The sequence below is a fragment of the Rhinolophus ferrumequinum genome, chromosome 11, assembly GCF_004115265.2.
Source record: "Rhinolophus ferrumequinum isolate MPI-CBG mRhiFer1 chromosome 11, mRhiFer1_v1.p, whole genome shotgun sequence".
In the NCBI taxonomy this organism is placed as follows: Eukaryota; Metazoa; Chordata; class Mammalia; order Chiroptera; family Rhinolophidae; genus Rhinolophus; species Rhinolophus ferrumequinum.
Genome location: NC_046294.1, coordinates 69,458,855 through 69,473,045, shown reverse-complemented (window position 1 = coordinate 69,473,045; position 14,191 = coordinate 69,458,855). Strand labels below are relative to the sequence as shown.

Genomic DNA, 14,191 nt, shown 5'->3' with positions numbered 1-14,191 from the left:
TTCAAAAAATTATCTGGAAATTTTACCCTAAAAATATCTATAAATTTTAGCCTGGGCACCATACAGATAACATTGCTCCAGAGAACTTGTGTTTTATAGGTGGGACTAAGAGACTGTCAGTTTTGCAAGGGTGGCAGAAGAGAGCTGTGATTCTATGACTGAGCCTCATAAAATAGCTTCGGATACTTAGTAAGTGAATTATTCAATTCTTAGATACCTGGTGATTGTCTTAATCAGGAATTATCTGGTACTGTTGAAATTTCTTAGATCAGCCCCGTTCAATATAAACATGAGCCTCAAATACAGGCCACGTGTGTAATTTTAAAGGAAAAAAGAAAAAGCTACACTTAATTTTAATATATTTTATTAACCTATTTGAAATATCATTTCAATGTGTAATCAAAATGATAATATTACTAAGACATTTTATACTGAGTCAACTTATTTTATTTTCATAACATATTTCCATTTAAACTAGTCACATTTCAAGTGCTCAAGCCATATTGGGCTAGAACCTACTTTTATTGGACTGAACAACCTTGGCTCAGTGCAATAATTTCTTTATAGTATTCTCTCAGCTGTTTGCTACTTCAAGAATTACTTCTAAGGCGCTTTGCACGTAGACTTATTTAATATGCTTCTTACAGTTTCTTCTAGTTGACACTGTGAGGCTGTCAACTCTCTATTAAAAGAATGGTCTTGTGTCTGTTCCTAGAGGCCCAGCTATCTTCTCACATTCTATTTATAATCTGTCATGAATTGTGAAGCCAACTACCATATCTGTTAAAATTGCTTTTAAAGATGCCTGCATGGTTGTGAGTGAAAATGTGAGAAGTTCTAAAAGCAAAAGGCAAGGCTTCTGTCACTTAAGCCTTGCAAACACTGGCCATTTTTGCTTTTATTTTCCAGCTCTTGAATTCATTCTCAATAGTTCATACTGTCTAATAAAATGACACTATACAACAATGCACAGGATGTGTGTGAGTGTGTGTGTGTGTGAGTGTGTGTGTGTGTGTGTGTGACAGAGAGAGAGAGAGAGAGAGAGAGAGAGAGAGAGAGAGAGAGAGAGAGAGAGAGATGAGTTCATGATCACCACATTTTTACCCATAGATTTGGAGAACAGCATTTTTTGTCCTATGCCCAAACAGGTCATCATGAGGACAATAGTGTGACAATTTCTTATCATTAACTCTGTTGGAGTGTTCTGAAGACACTAGAGAAGATTAAATGACTTGGAAAACTCAGTCTATGAAAAAGTCTATTGACTCATTTCTGTTATTTCCACTGCTATGCGTCACTGAAATCTTAGAACAATACGATTTGCTATAGTGACATATCAACACAAAGGTCATTTTCACCTCTTTTTTTATCCCAAGTAAATCTCAGAGATACTTTAATACTTTCCATTCCAAATGCAAATTTAATATAAACTATTTTAAATATTAAAATTTATACTCAAGTTATAATGATAAAATGTTGAATTATTTTTAAAAAACTGGTCTATTTGACAAGCACATAGGTAGTATGAAATATTTATGATAATACAGATATTGTCTATAGATTATATCTATGAGGTAGTGGTCAAGCTAAGTCTTGCAGATTTCCAACGTTGCATAAAGCAGAAAGAGAGAATGAATATTTATAGTTACTATAAAGCCCAAATTTCAAGCTTCTTCATTTTTCTGAAATCTATCAATTACATCTTATGTGTAAGCATAGCTCCCCAAATCACATAAATCACATGTGACCAAAAACTTTTTATTAAAAGTACTCCCCCCGCCCCCATCTTCAACATGTCAGAAGCAAATTAGGTGTGAAAAATCTGGTTTGAAAAGGAAATATATTAACTTGCTTAATGTAGTGTTAAATTAAAAGTACTACTTTTTAAAAATAAAATTTGCAATCATGGTAGAAGAATAGAATCGAGTAAGCACAAGGTGTCGTACCACTGTGTGCAATTTAAAAGCTACCAGAAAAGAAATCCAAGATGATGAAGTAGATAAATGCTGTGTTTGCCTCCTCCTGTGAACACATTAAAATCACAACTAAATTATGGAACAATCAACCTGGAGAATCATCAGAAGTCTGAACAGAAGTTTCCTAACTTAGTCTATAAAAAAGAAGCCACATTGAGACTAGTAGGAAGGGAATAGTGGAGATGTGAAATGGGCTGGCCCCAAACCTGTGTGTGGTGGTTGAGAATCAGGAGAGATATCTCAACTGTGAAGTTCTCTTCAGAGAAGTAAAGGACCCCAGCTCCACACCAGGCTGGTGACAGGAAGTACTGATGACAGGAAGAGCAGCCCCCACAACATCTGGCTGGGAAAAAACAGTGAGGTTTCCGACCATCCAGGTGACTGAACGCTGCAGGAAACCCAGGCATCCTCTTAAAGTGACCTCGAACAGACTCACTGGTTCTCAGGCACTCACCCTGGGCTCTGGTGGAGAGAAAGTGATTTGGGGGTGCCAGAGACATAAGGGAAAAGACTGAGTTGTGTGGTCTTGGGGAAAGGACTAGAGGAGTAGTTGCTATTCCCAAACAGGTCCACACCTAGACACATTATAATTAAAATTGCAAAAATGAAAGACACATAGAGAATCCTAAAAGCAAGAGAAAAGTAACTAGTTACTTAGAAGGTAGCTCCTGTAAGATTGTCAGCTGATTTCTCAATAGAAATTTTGCAAGTCAAAAGGGATTTGTATTAAATATTCGAAGTGCTGAAAAACAAGGAACTACAACCAAGAGTACTCTACCAAGCAAAGTTATCATTTAAAATCAAAGGACACATAAGGAGCTTTCCAGAGAAGAAAAAGCTAAAGGAGTTCATCACCACCAAACCAATATTACAAGGAATGTTAGAGGGACTTCAAGATGGGGGGGGGGGGAAATATATATGTATATATATATATATATATATATATATATATATATGTGTGTGTGTGTGTGTGTGTGTATATATATACGTATATATATACACAGATATATGTACGTATATTTATATACACATATATATGTGCATATATACGTATATATACGTATATGTATGTACATATACGTATATATACGTGTATATGTGTATATATATACATATATATCTATATATATCAAAAATATGAATAATAAAATGGTAATAACTACATATCTATCAACAATTACTTTTATTGTAAATAGATTAAATGCTCCAATTGAAAGACATAGGAAGGCTGAATAGATAAGAAAATAAAATCCTTACATATGCTGCCTACAAATGACACTTTGAATTGGAAGATACGTACATACTGAAAGTAAATGGATAGAAAAAGGTATTGCATGAAAATGGAAATAAAGAAAAGAAACCTGGGGTAGCAATACTTATACCAGAAAAAATAGACTTTAAAACAAGAGACAAAAAGGACCCAGTAATCCCACGTCTGGATATTTATCCAAAGAAACCCAAAATGCTACTTCAAGGAGACCTGTGCATATGTTAACTGCAGCATTGTTTACAATGGCCAAGATGTGGAGGCAGCCGGGGTGTCCTTCAATGGATGAATGGATGAAGAGGAGGTGGTACATAAAGGTGTGATAAAAAAAAAAAATATGGTGAATGCTTCTATCAAGTGCCATCCAACAGAAAGGCAGGGGATCTTCAATACAGGTGCATTGAACCTTAGTAACAGTGTGTGACAAGTTTCAACTTGTTCAGTACAGTTAGTCAGGTATGAGCTATGGTTGAGTGAAGGTGTGCTTTAAAACGTGCCATAAATCATCCATCATGACAATGCTCTGTGTCACACATTGCTTCTGGCATGGCAATTTCTGTCAAATAAAAACATTACGGTGTGTCCTCATCCACCTTATTTACCAGATCCTGCACCTTGTGACATCTGGCTCTTGCCTGAAGTCAAAATGACCGTGAAAGGTAAATGTTTTTAATTGATTCTGGACATCGAGGCAGCCACAACAGCACAACTAAAGACACTCAGAAAAGGACTTCCAGAACTGCTTCAGAAAGTGGCAAGAGTGACGGGGTAATTGTGTTGAATCAAGGGGGAGTATTTTTTGGGGGGAGATTAATTGCAGTGTGTTTTTTACTATAGTAATTTTTTTATTTAAACATTCACCACATTATTTGATTACACCTCATATATACAATGGGATATTGCTCAGCCAGGGAAGGGAAGGGAATTTTGCTATCTGTGGTGGTATGGATGGTTCTGGAAGGTATTTTGCTGAGTGGAATGTCAGACAGATTAAAATAGATGCAATGTGATTTCACTTATATGTAGAATCTAGAGAACAAAATAAACAAACAAAACAAAAGCAAACTCATAGATATAGAGAACATTTTGATGGTTGCCAGATGGTAGGGGGTTTGCGGACAGAGTGAAAAAGGTGAAAGGATTAAGAGGTACAAATTGGTAGTTACAAAATAGTTACGGGGATGTAAAGTAAACCATAGACAATATAGTCAATAATACGGTAATAACTATGTATAGTGCCAGGTGGGTACTAGACTAGTCAGGGGGATCACTTCTTAAATTATATAAATGTTTAACCACTATGCTGTACACCTGAAATTAATAAAAAAATAATGTTGAATGTCAATTGTAATTGAAAAATTTCAAATGTGGGGGAAACACTGACGGGGAATAAGAGGTCCAAATTTCCAGCTGTAAAACAAATAAGTAATAGGGATGTATGGTACAGCATATGAAATATAGTCAATGTTATTGTGATAGCATACTATGGTTGCTGGACTTATGGTGACAACTTCTTTAGGTATATAAATATTGAATAACTATGTGTTCACCTGAAACTAATATAATATTATATATTAGCTATATTTTTAATAAAAATCTTAAAAACATAAATAAAAGTTACCTGAGAAATTTTGCAAACAATTTATCTTCCAAACATTACCGAATCACTAAAAAGCATGTAGACATGCCAATTTATAATTTATAATTCAAGAAAATATAAATGTCTCAAAAAAGAAATGCTGTGTGCTAAGTAAAGTATATCATTCATGAAATAACATTGCACTTTTTGAAAGTTTGCTAAAGCCTAATACTGTCACTTGGAAATCATTTGCACTGTAATCTTTACTGCTAATGGTCTAATTCATTAACTCACCATATATTTACTGTAGCAACTTTTTACTTACTGATTTTGACATATTAGCTCTGAGGATGATAGATCATAATCTGAAGATTACTTAATATCTGTAGATGCATGATCATCAACTGGCATTATTTACATTTGAACTCTCTCCCTTAATCATAGTCCCCATAGAAAAGAAAAAAACTTAAATCTAGAAGGATAATTTGTAAATAAAATTAATTTCCCTATAAAATATAAATATCTTTGTAACAATGAATATCAGCTATATCAATCATTATTTATTTATTTTTTTTTGGTTTAAATATTAAGAGTACATTATGTCTAAACTCTACAGAGGGCACATATTAGTATAAGATTAAAGTGTTTATTTTTAAAAAAGTATTGTATAGGAAATAAAAGCAGATGAACAAATATTGATGATATCAGTCACTATGTGGCAGCCTTCTATTTTTATACAAAGGGACTGAGACTTATGGTAGAAATAGTAACATTTGACTTTGATCTTGAACATGAAAAGAAGGAAAACTGGGAGTATAAATGATGCCATATAGGGTTAATAACAAGAACAGTGGAGTTTGAGAAGGGCAGTGAAATCCATATTTAGAGATAATGAGTATTAAGCATGAGTGGAACACAAATTTCCTTGTGGATAATAGCTGTATCAGTTAGCTGTTGCTGCATAACAAACCATCCCAAAACTCAATGCTTTAAAACAGCAATCATTTCATATCACTCACATATATTGGATGGCTGCAAGTCCGCTCCTTAAGGCTCCATTAGCTGGGATGGTTCACCTGAGGTGCCTTTATTCCACATAAGTCTTTTCTTCCTGATTTTGATGGTGATAGGAAAAGGGCAATAGAGTTAGTGGAGATAGCGATGCATCTTAAGGCCTAACCACAGGGGTGGTGTACCAATACTTTTGCCTGATTCTATTGACCGGTGCAAGTCATGTGAGTAAGCCTAAACTCAATGGGCAAATATATTTTATATTTCATTTAGAAGAACTGGGAAGTCACATGCCAAATAATACAGAGTGGGGTAAAGAGGTAAAGATGATATAGCAATCTATCTCACTGGTAAAATGCAAGCCAGTGAATGGAAAGTCATTGTACCAGATCTGTATGGATGGACAACATCAAAGTCTGTTTTTTTTTTTTTTTATTTATTTTACAAGCAAAAGAAAGCTTAAAAGTTTGGGTACCAAGATGTTTCGCAATAATCTTATTTTCTTTCTTTTTCTTAAAAAGTAGTTACTACTGTCCTTTTGTCATTTATAGACTGCTTTTCATGTTTAAAAAAATCTTTCTCTATGTTGAGGTAATAAAATTATTACCAATATTTTCTTTTTAGTGTTTAAAATTCTGCCTTTTAAATCTATGTTTTAAATCTAACTGGACCTTTTGTTTATTTTGCTTGGCATGCTGAGAGATCTGATTTTGTTTATTTTTTTCTCACGGATAATCTATTTTAGTAGAACAACTTCGGGGATAGTCCACTCTTTATCCATTGATTTGCAGTATCACATCACTTGTATACTAAATTTTTATAGATACAAAGAACATTTTTGTACTCTGTTTTATTCCAAGCTCTACCTCAGGAGTCTCATTAACTCACTGTCTTATAAATTTGAGAAATTACACCAAAATAAAACTAACTGAGGGAGGATTAAAACTTTCTTGAAATCAAGTCTACACACATTTAGGAACATGATATAGTTCTTTGTTTTTATGCATTTTTTTTAATGCTATGTATGTATTTGTGATGTGTGGTGTGTGTGTGTGTGTGTCTGTCTGTCTGTCTGTGTGTGTGTGTGTGTGTGTGCATTTTTTGATAGGTTATGTTTAGGAATCTTCTTTAGCTGTCAGTTAGGTCAGGAAAATAAAAATATAACATGGTATTTTCAAGCAGAAAGGAATTAATATATTAATATTAAATATATGAAACTTGAAGTTAAAAACTGTTAGAAGAGCTAAATGAACAAATGTCAGAAAAGACCATGGCTAAATCTTCAATCATCTGCTACTTTTCAGAGTTAGAAACTGCAAAAACTATAGATAACTTCCAGTAAGAATCATAGCTTGCGGCACTGAGGTATATGATCCTAAGAAAATCATCTCGGATCACTGAAGCTGGAAGGACAACGATCAGACTTATACTTCTCTTACATCTTCCACATCCCATGTTTGTCATTGACTGGCACCTGATCCTACATCATGGGGGCAGGTCTTCTGAGTAATGGAGTTATGAGGCCCCCAGGCCTTCTAATATACTGAAGAGAAAAATAGTGCTATGTGCTAACACAAAATCCATCAATTAATGTTTGGATTATGATGGGAAGGTTTTTTTTGTGTGTTTTTTTTTTTGTGTGTGTGTATTACGTTTTCTAGTAATTTGTAATTGATGAATCACTTTTCTATGTTAGTCATATATCCACAACAGCCCTAAGATGCAAATACTAGGCGACAAGATAAAAGGCCATATCTATTTTTTTTTCTTCCTGCCATTTCTTTCTCTTTCTCCTCTCCACTTCCCATTTTTCCATTTCCTTCCCTTCCTCCCTCACTCCCTTCCTCCCTCACTTTTTTTCCTTCCTTCCTTCCTTTCCTCCTTCCTTCCTTCCTTCCTTCCTTCTCGCCTGTCCTTTCTTTCTTCTTTCCTTCTTTATTCTGTATTCTTTCCAACTTTCTTTATCTCCCTAACTCTCCTTCTGTCTTTCTTCCTTATTTTCTTATTTTTAAAAAATCTTAGACACTTAGTAAAGTTTCTTCTACTCAGTGGTAAAATATATATTACTCATTCCATAGTAATAGCACTTGTGTTAAATACCTTCCAGGTACCAAACTCCGAGTATCTGGTATCTGTGTGTGTGTGTGTGTGTGTGTGTGTGTGTGTGTGTGTGTGTGTGTATAGGTAGGTAGGTAGGTAGATAGATAGATGATAGATTGACAGATATATAGACAGACAGACATGCTTAATTTCACCTCACACCCTTGCAAAATGAAATATTATCCATTTTTTTTAAAGCTGAAGAAAACTTGATGTTCGTAACAGTGAATCCCAAACTTGTAAAGCTAGAGTATTTACAGCATAGATTCAATCCTGAGTCTGCCTTATTCCAAAGCCTATAATCTTTTCATTTATCAAAATCATTTCAGTACATTCAGCAAATGTGACAGATTTTAAGGAAAAGTCTGTATTTTTATTAAGCATTTGTCTCTGTATACTAGTCTTAGTACAGAGAGACTAAGTGAATTTCAGACACCTACTGGTAGAGATACAGCCCTTTATATATGTTGTAGGAAGGCCCTGAGGCATTCAGAAAGCTGAGGATTCAGGTAAAGGGTTTCCACTGCTGGAATGCAAGTAAGATTGGACGGAAACTTTATTATATTTGAAAACTTTTGGCTTTTGTTTTCCATGTTCATTCTCCCTTGGCCTTTAAAGCTTGGCATCCTAGGAAAGAATGACACATCCTAAATGCCAATATTGTATCTATTTCTATAAATTATTTCCACATTAGAAATATTCAGTAAGAGTTATTATTAACCAGGCAAGTATGTACGAGGTATTTTGTATACATTCACATTACTCAGTGTTTGAATGTGTACAATTTGTGAGAATGTCTTACATCATTCTAGCCAAGGTCTGTGCACTATGAAACATAAGCACTCTGTGACATTAGCACACTAAAATTTATTACTGTTTTTTGCTTTTTTTTTTCTTGCTCTGGGCAAACCTAATTTCCTTTCCTATCCTTAGGGACTCCAACTTGAGAAATATTAATTCACCAACATATCTTTTGTGAATGAGCTTATATTAAAGATAATCCTTTGGTACTCAATTCAAACCACCCCCTCTCACCTCTATAACTGGTAGAGATAAATGCTAACTAAAAAATTCATACACTTTTAAATTATACCATATTTCATAACAACATATAAATTACTTAATTCATTCTATCTTGATTCACATACCTAGGTATTTTTGTATACTTTATGTAACAAATTTTCCTATAAAATATTAACAAATAATCTTCCAAAACAAAACTACAAATATAGTTAAAATTAAATAAATACATTTTTACAAATGGCAAAATACAAATGTAACAAACATCTTAAAATGAATTAAGATTTTATTGTTGAATAACAATTTGGAAGAAACTGTTCCGTCTTCCTTCCTGACTGCTAGAAATTGTACATTTCCATTACTTTGAACATACTACCCCTGAAAAACTATTGTGAACACTGCAATTGTTAAACAGTTCTTTCTAATATTCAATCAAAACTATCTGCATGGAACCTCCCCATTATTTTAAGTTGTCAATTCTGGATGCCAAACTGTAATCATAACAAATAGCAGTACTGTTAATATATACAATGCACATATTGCAACTAATGAATGTGATAATTCTTTTTCTTTCAAATTTCTGCTCAGTTTTCAAGACCAGTAATGTTCAAAATTAAATTTCCCATTTTTGAATTTAGGAGAACATCCTGCTATATTTTTATCAACTATAGTATTCTATAGTTGTATACGTTGATACTAAGGATGAAGTTTTCTTGTTTTGTTACTTTGTTGTTTGCTTTTTCATTAAGTGATGAGACTTTTGCCAGTTCTGAAAATCTATAAACCTAGAGCCACTTAGGTTCTTCTCTAATGAAACAAATTTCTTTCTCTTGGAACTGAGGCAACACCGACTGGTTAGAGTTGTGTAAGTTATTGAATGAAACATTTCATTCTCAAAGAGTGAACTGAGGACTCCTTTTAATATATGTTGCCTTTTATTATGGCAGGAATTTAGTTTATTGTGTCCAGATGAAACTGTCAGTGACTCCCCTGAATGTTCTTAGTTGTAGTGATACATTACCTGCATGAACTTAAATGAAACAGGGTTTTCTTTAACGTGACATTGTGAATCCACTCTCATCAGATTCATCAATTGTAATTCACTTATGTCTTTTTGGAACTCTCTGTTGGTCTCCTTTGTTTCGATTGCTTCCTGTCCTACCAACATGCTTTCCAATTAGTTGGACAGAGCAATAACAAGGGTGACATGACAAGACTGAACTATGTTCTTCTAAACCTGATTCCATAGTTTTCCCACACTGTTTAATAAGCTCTACAACCTCAACTTGAAAACTAGATTTATTAATAGGTTGAGAAAAGTTTCTTCTCAAAAATTAATTAAAATTCTGTTGAACTACTTAAATTTAATATAATTCAGCTGGTAATTGAGAGAATGCAACAGTTCACAGGTGGCAAAGACATTCACTCCATTCTATTTCCATCTGCTGATATGTCTACCATAAATTTAAATTGAATATCCATCATCCATCTGGAAGTAAGCATTAGATCCCAAATCCTCTCACCTACAGCTGTTATGCTATGTTCAGTTATGTCTCTTTGAAAATGTCACAAGAATCATAAATAAATGTTTCCTAACATTGCAAAATTCAATTAAGGTGTCCACACATAATTTATCTCTGGTAGTCACAGATATCATAGAAGCAACAAGCGAATGTAAAGTTTCATTTATTAAGATGTTCCACTGAAAGGACAAAATGTTTTATACAATATGTTATATTGTATGAAATATGTATTGTATAATATATATATGAAATAACTTCCTACATGTATAAACATAATTTCTGGACAGAACACAAACTGTTATTTTATTTTGTATATGTAAACTATTCCGAGATCATTCTTGTAACAACCAGAACTATGATGACAAAATTTGGCTAAAAAAATATAATAATATAGCAAAGGACTAATTTATGGGGAACTCACCTTTTTCCATGGTTTGAGGTTTCATTATCAAAACTTTCTACTTACTTTCTTATCTTTTCTCTCCATTTGTTTTCTAGTCTTTGGGTAAATGTAAAAGGTATGATTGTTTTTCTCTACAAAAGTATTCTTATACCTGGTGCAGTTAGGGCTTTCAATAAAAATGACAAACTGGTATGATCTAAACTGGAATGAATGAAAGGCACTTAAAATGTGAAATTTTCTGCAGTGACCTTTCATGATTTGGGCATGACTGGTAGAAAGTAAAATTATAATGGTCAAACTCTTCACTCTTATAGTCTCCTACAGAACTGCTCTCAAATTCATATTTAGTCACTTTTCTTCTTTAACTTAAATTTTAAAGCCTGAAAAAAGTGAAAGCATAGAAATAGCTGAGGAAAATATTTTCCAATATTTTGAATCAATTAACTTGAATTAACCTCACAAATTAGAAGGCTGATATATGACAGCCTTGAATTTAGGTATGATATTGTCAATATTTTACAAATAATTAGAAAACAAAGATAAAAAATTCTATAGCCAAAATTAATTGACCTCCTTGGTTGATTATCTAAAATACATCATATGTTAGGTAAATAGCACACAGTGTATTTAATTTAAGGTAATCTGTTAATGTCCACTTAATTGTGAATACTAAACCTGTGTGGAATTATGTATTCTAAAATATTTTAATGTCTTCACTTTAAAGGACTATTTTTAAGTTACACAATGGTCACTTTTATTCAAAATAGATGTAATTAATATTTAATGACTTTGGTTAATGAATAAGTGTATACTCATAAGAATGTGGCACTTCTGAGCAAACAGCATAAAAGTCACTTTCATTTGGGAGATTCCTCTTTAAGGTGGGGATGATGCAATACTTTTGTCCATGACTTCCTGCTTGAAGAACTAAAGCACTGTCTCCAAACTCAAGCTGTCAAAAAAGTACAAAATCCATCCACTAGCACATTATACATTGATTAAGGAAGATATTAGGAAATAAGAGGCTACACCAGAGTATTGTTTCTCTCATTGTTTTCAGCAATATTACACAATCTTTATGTACTTGCCATTCTCATATTAAATTAAACTTTAATACAGACAAAATATTTTACTATTTTTCAAATTGATATTATTTCCAGAATATTTGTAGTATTTGTGTTACTGACACAATCAAGATTTTTTTTTTCAATTTGAAGATAAAAACAATTATTTTAAGTAAATAAAATTTAAACTTTGACACATTAAGGTGTTGTTAAGGAATTCCATAAATGATACACACAGTTTTTATGTCTTTTTCCTTCAACATTATTTTCAATTTAAAAGCAGTGTAATAAAAGACAAACTGTACCTGCTTTCTGAAAACAGAGTCCAAATTATGAACTTCAAAAATGAACTGGTTTCTGTAAAGATATCCTTTTTCAGTAGTCACGCAAAAATGATGCTCCGTAGTTTCTGAATGGTAATAAATGGCAATCCTTTAAAGTCACCTGTTAAGAAAGAATATATATTATTGTGATTACAAATTATCTTTCTTTTAACTTTCACTGTTTTAACAATATCTGCTTTTCTTATTAAATATTTTATATCAAGGCCATATTTATTTACACAGAAGTTACTATGCTGTTTACCATATCAGCAAATACTTATAACAAAGCTGGTTAAATACATTAATTTAGTTGTTACTTTTTCAGATTTAATTTTCCCTTCGTAATTTATATTTAATAATAAGTATAGAAGAATATCAGTGTAAAAATTTTCATTAATTTCTTAAAATATTTCACACATATTCCAGACAGAAAATTAATAAGATAGTTTTAGATTATAATTACACAATAGATTAGGTGAATTTAACAGATAGTTACAGGAAATTCCATCTAACAACAGCAGAATATGCATTCTTCTCCTTGACACATGGAACACAGTCCAGAATAGAAATATGTTAGGCAAAAAGTCTTCAATTTTTAAAATATTGAAATCACATCAAGTATGTGTTTTGACCACAATGGTACAAAAATATTTATCAATTATAAAAAGAAAACTGGAGAATTCCCAACTATGTGAAGATTAAACAACACGCTACTGAATAACTAAGGGACAGATAAGCAATCAAAAGAGAAATAAACTTTTTAGACAAATAAAAATGGGAAACCTAGCATACCAAAACTTATGGGATACAGCAAAAGTGATTCTAAGAGGAAAGTGTATAGCAAAAAAAGTCTGCATTAAGAGAAAAGAAAGATATCAAATAAACAACCTAACTTTATATCTCAGGAACTGAAAAGAAAAAACTAAGCCCAAAATTAACAGAATTAAGGAAACAACAAATATCAGAGTGGAAATAAATAAAACAGAGACTGAAAAGAAAATAGAAAGAAGAACGAAACTAAGAGCCGGTCCTTGGAAAACAAATAAAAACACAAACCTCTAGAGGACTTACCAAGGAAAAAGAGACAGGACTCAAATAAATAAAATTAGAAATGAAAAAGGAGACATTTTTTTACAACTGATACCACACAAATATTAAGGTACCTAAGTGACTAATATGAATATTTATACACCAACAAATTGAACAACCTAGAAGAAATGGGTAAATTCCTAGACACATACAGCCTACCAAGACTGCATCATGAAGAGATAGAAAACATGACAAGACCAATTCCTTGTAAAGACATTAAATCAGTAATCAAAAAATTCCCAACAACAGCAATAACAACAACAACCACCCCAACAACAAAAGTCCAGCTCAAAATAGCTTCACTGGTGAATTCTATCAAATATTTAAAGAAGGATTAATGTCAATAATTCTCAAAAAATTGCAAAAACAGAGAAAAGGAGGAAACACTCCCAAACTCATTTTACAAAGCCAGAATTATCCTGATACTAAACATAGACAAGAACATTACAAGGAAAGAAAATTAGAGACCAATATTTCTGATGAACATAGACGTAAAAATTGTCAACAAAATATTAGCAGAAAGTTCAATAATGCTTTAAAAGGATCATACACCATGATTGAGTGATATTTATTTCAGGAATGCAAGAATGGTTTAACATCTGAAAACCAATTAATGTAATACTGCACATTAATAAAAACAAGGATAAAAGTCATATGAGTATCTCGATAGATGCAGAAAAAGCATTCAATAAATTTCAACATCCATTTATGATAAAAACTCTCAACAAAATGGGTATAAAGTAAATATACCTCAACATAATAAAGGTCATATATGACAAGCACATAGCTAACATCATACTCGGTGGTGAAAACTAAAAGCTTTTCTTCCAAGATCG

The 14,191-nt window shown here is 32.6% G+C and overlaps 1 protein-coding gene across 1 annotated transcript in view; it reads right to left on the bottom strand.

Moving 5' to 3' along the window:
* Nucleotides 1–14,191, bottom strand: part of CNTN5 (contactin 5) — a 1,273,287-nt gene that overhangs the window by 922,701 nt on the left and 336,395 nt on the right. The window contains 1 exon segment of the mRNA XM_033121922.1: nt 12,249–12,387. The gene's annotated coding sequence lies outside the window, so the exon portion shown is untranslated.